Here is a 4,518-nt window from a genome sequence, read left to right on the forward strand (position 1 = left end):
TGTGTGTGTGTGTGTGTGTATGTTGTGTGTGTGTGTGTGTGTGTGTGTGTGCGCGTGCGTGTGTGTGTGTGTGCCATGTACACATGCTTAGCTTTCCTGTTTAGGACCATTCTTGGTACACTGTGGGTAAAGTAAGTATTGAACACATCACAATTTTTTATAGAAAACCTATATCTAAAGTTGTTATTGGCATGGATTTTTCAACAGGTGTTGGCAATGACCCAAGAAACCTACACATAGAAAGAAAGTAAAACAAATAAGTTGAGAAATTCAGTTATGTGTAATAATGTAAAATAGCACCGGTGAAAAGTATTGAAGACTCTTTCTGATATTTAGTTAATACTTTGTGCACCTCCAAACTTCAGTGATGAGGTAATGTACGGTGCATTGTGACCTCCAAACATGGTTTGTGTTTTATGGTAGCCAAAGAGTTCAAGTTTATTGTCATCTGACCAAACTATGTTCCAGGCTTGTCCAAATGTTGTGCAGCAAACTTTAAAGGAGCGTCAACATGCTTCTTCTTCAGAACTGGACACTAGCAACTGTGGCTCTGTGGGTAGAGTAGTTGTCTTGCAATCGGAAGGTTGTAGGTTCAATGCCAGCTTCCTCCTACCACATGTTGATGTGCCTGTGCCCCTGGGCAAGGCACTTAACCCTAAATTGCCTACCGAGCTGCGTATCAGTGTAGTGTATAAATGTGTGTGCGAATGGGTGAATGTGACTAGTGTAAAGCGCTTTGAGTGGTCAAAAATGATCAGATAAAGCGTTATATAAGTTCAGACCATTTAGCGTAGTGAATAGGGCCTAGGCAAATGCTAAAGTCCAGGGGCCACCATAAAGTGGGGCATTGTTCCTGCACATTCAATACTTAGACGCCTCATAGTCGTACGTAAAAGCGGGCAATCGGAGCTCCTTAAGTTCTGTGCTGTGTGGACTTCAACCGTTTTACGAAACAAACTGGATTCATTAGGATTACCTTCCCCAGGTAAGGATGAAAAGATCAGAATTACTTGACTTTGCAGCCAGGGTTAGGGCTAACCCAGAACTTCTAAACAACCGGAAAATATTTCCTATGTAGCTAAATTGGCCCGAAATAACTGCTGATTGTTAGCGTAGCAGCTAACATTTTCATACTGTTTTCTAATGAGAGAGCTGATGAAAAACCGCTGTTAGAGGAGAAGTTAATTAAAAACCAGAGGATTCAGTGAGGAAAGATCAGTCAGGATCAGAGCTGGAGCTGCTGTTCTTCAGTCTGTTTCCAGCTCAGCTTCACCATGTCGGTATTTAGCTATAAAGATGCTACGAGTCAGAGCCCAACATGCTGAAAATGTCTCTTTCTGAATGTGAAAGAAACATATACGAAACATATCGTATGTATTTTCTATTACACTTTTGGATAATTTCTCTTTTCTCCTTAGCTTTAGCCTGTGAACCAGGACGTCTCAGAAGTCATTGAGTTCTCCCAGTGTGACCAGCAGACTGAAGACCTGCCTTTGACCAGTGTTCCCAGTATAATAAATAAATGTTTTATTCTTTCACTTTTTGTGTATTTTTAAATATCTCAATCTGAAGTATTAGTGTATTAATGTAGCTTATGTAATGAAATAAAAAATAATTTACTCTGTTAAAATTATTTTCACTCTTTGCTGTCAATAGCAGAGTTGACATACTGTAAATTCTCTGGATAAAAGTAAGAAAATATGTAGTTTAATGTTTGACAAAGACTGATTTATAAATCAAAAGTCATTTCTCAATAATGTATAAAGAATAAATACAGGAAAATTATTTGTTTCTTTTCTTGAAATGTTAAATGTACATTAAATTCTGGAATTATGTGAATATGTTCTTTAATAAAACACTGTAAAAGTGTGTCTGTTCATCAGTGTCATTATAAAAATGATCAGAACCATTTCTATCAAATAAAACATTGTGCTCTTTATTCAGAAATGCCCCAAATTAGATCAAAAGTTAGAAACGCTCTTTTTAGTAATTTTGTTTGATTGCCAAATATATTAATGTGTGTGAGAAAATGTGTCAATGGCAGGTATTAACTTAAAATACTTTGTAGAACGACACTTTATAAAGTTCGGTCCATTCACTTGTATTACCTTACTGGCACATATTCCACATTCAATATGGCGGACGCTGTTACGTATCGCAGCAACGCAAGTACACCTCGCTGCAGCAAACAGAAAGGGGCGGGGACGGACCACTGTCAGCCTCATACCTTATTTGGAAATGGGACCATTGCAATCCGGAACTGAAGGGGGCGCTAGTGGCGCTATTTCCTGTACCAGCCGCGTTATTGTAATAATAATAATAATAATATTCATAATAATGCATTGTATTTGACAGCGCCTTTCAAAACACCCAAGGACACTTTGCAACATCATAAACATGAATGAAACAGTAAAGAAATTACTACAAGACGTGTTATTTCACGTGATATGTATGTCACGTGGTATGTCCCTTTTAAAAAAATTATTAATTAAAACTATTGTTCTTGAATGTTAAAATTATAGTAATAAACAACTTAAAACAAGCAACGATAAAGAATTATTATGTATATGTATTTATCTATTCTCACCCGATCTATCTGAAACAAAAGGCTTAAAAAATAAATGAAATTAATATTTTAAAGACAAATGTACATTACATTAGGAACACATTTATCCATCCATTAATTATCATACATGCACGTTTATCCCTATAGTGGGTTCGTGAATGCTGCTGCGGTGGACCCTGGGCAGATCACCAGTCCATCCTATAGAAAACAGATACCAAATACTTTAAGAACGCTGGAGTTCAATTAATATATTGTGATGTAGTGAAAAGTACCCTTAAAATAAATAAGTTTAAATCTAAAATATAACTAGTGCCATTCCAAGAACTATAATATTCTTGGTTGCAGGTGAGCTCAACTATTATCATTGTTTACCATAATGCATTTGATTCATAAACTGCGCTCAAATATCCAATTATTGGAAAACCCAAAGGGATTCATGTAAAACTTTATATGTAGCTTCAACCTGGAAACACTCACACAGAGAGATAGTAGGTTTTAGAAAGTTTATTTGACAAGAGAATGATCCACTGTGGATTAATTATTTTGTTTCTATATGAAATTCTAACGAATCTTCAATTCAGCAAATCAGCTCATCATGCGCCTCCGTCCCAGCCTATAGGCACTGGTCTCATCTCCTTACATTACCCTTCATAAAGTCCAGCTTGATGTATACAACTGCTCCTCACCTGAGTTTCCATCACCTCCACCTGGTCTCCACCATCGTTCAGCATACCTTTAATCTTTGTTTTATGGCATATTTGTAACTGAACATGTTTCTGTATTTGGTTGCTTTATTAAAAAAACAACCATTGATTCTGGTTGTTAAAAAATGAACAACTTAGCCGTATATAAGGTTTGTAAAGAAAATTTGTATTTATTCCAGTCATTGTTCAAAAAGTATATGAAACATTTTATGTACACATAAAATACTTAAAGTTATTAACTTTGCTTGCATTTCAAATTTTTCAAACAAGGTTTTCCACTTGTTAAACAATGCTGTTACAATATATTTACAACTACTTTATTGGTTCTACTTTCTCTTTAATATATTATAGCCACAATGTAACTTTTCCTGGAAACAACAGTTCTACAAAAAAAACTAAATAATATAAATCAACTGAACTACAACAAAAGGAACACTCAAAAATGTACATAATGTTTAAAGAACACATTGTGAAAAACAAAAGGATGACTGAACAAGTCCAAATGTCAGCAGAACAGATTTAAAAAGACATGTCACCAAAAAAGAACAATGTGTGACAACTGAAATGTGTGAAAGACTGGAAAACGACAAATATTCTCCTTGCATTCAGTACTGACATCCAGGGCAGTGTCCAGGTGTGCCATCAGAGTAGTAACGAGGGTTCTCTCCTCGACTTCCATTTCCAGTGAAGCCCACACAGTCTTTATATTGCCGGTTGCAGGAAGAACACGTAACAACAGCAAAAGGAATTCGGTTTTCTGCCTTGAATGACTTTGAAGATTTACCCCAATTGATCTCACCTGTAAATGAATGATCGATTTCATGTAGTTGAAATCTAATTTTACATGTTTTATGTGAAAAAAGTCAAAGGTCCTTACCATCCAGCCAAGCAAAGTGAGTCCTCTTCCTGAACACTGGGTCAGACACAATGGCTTTAAAGCACTTGCAGGTCAATGCCAAGGTGAGGTAAGCTGCATCTCCCTGTGCTAGTATCACCTCTTGGAGAACAGCTTCAAGTACATTTAAAGGCATCTGAAAATTAAAGAAAAACAGGTGCTTTGCAAGACTGTCACCAGAAGAATGGCTATGAAGCATATGATTATGAATGAATCTTACCTGCAAAATTGGTGGTATCTTTTGTACCTGCATGGTGAAAAGCATAAAACAATAATTAACACTTTATATCTCTCAGTGTCTTATCCTTTTCATCTCTACTGTCATAAAAAATGCTGTGCAAAAAATATTTTCT

Source organism: Poecilia formosa, unplaced genomic scaffold (assembly GCF_000485575.1).
Source record: "Poecilia formosa unplaced genomic scaffold, Poecilia_formosa-5.1.2 Scaffold341, whole genome shotgun sequence".
In the NCBI taxonomy this organism is placed as follows: domain Eukaryota; kingdom Metazoa; phylum Chordata; class Actinopteri; order Cyprinodontiformes; family Poeciliidae; genus Poecilia; species Poecilia formosa.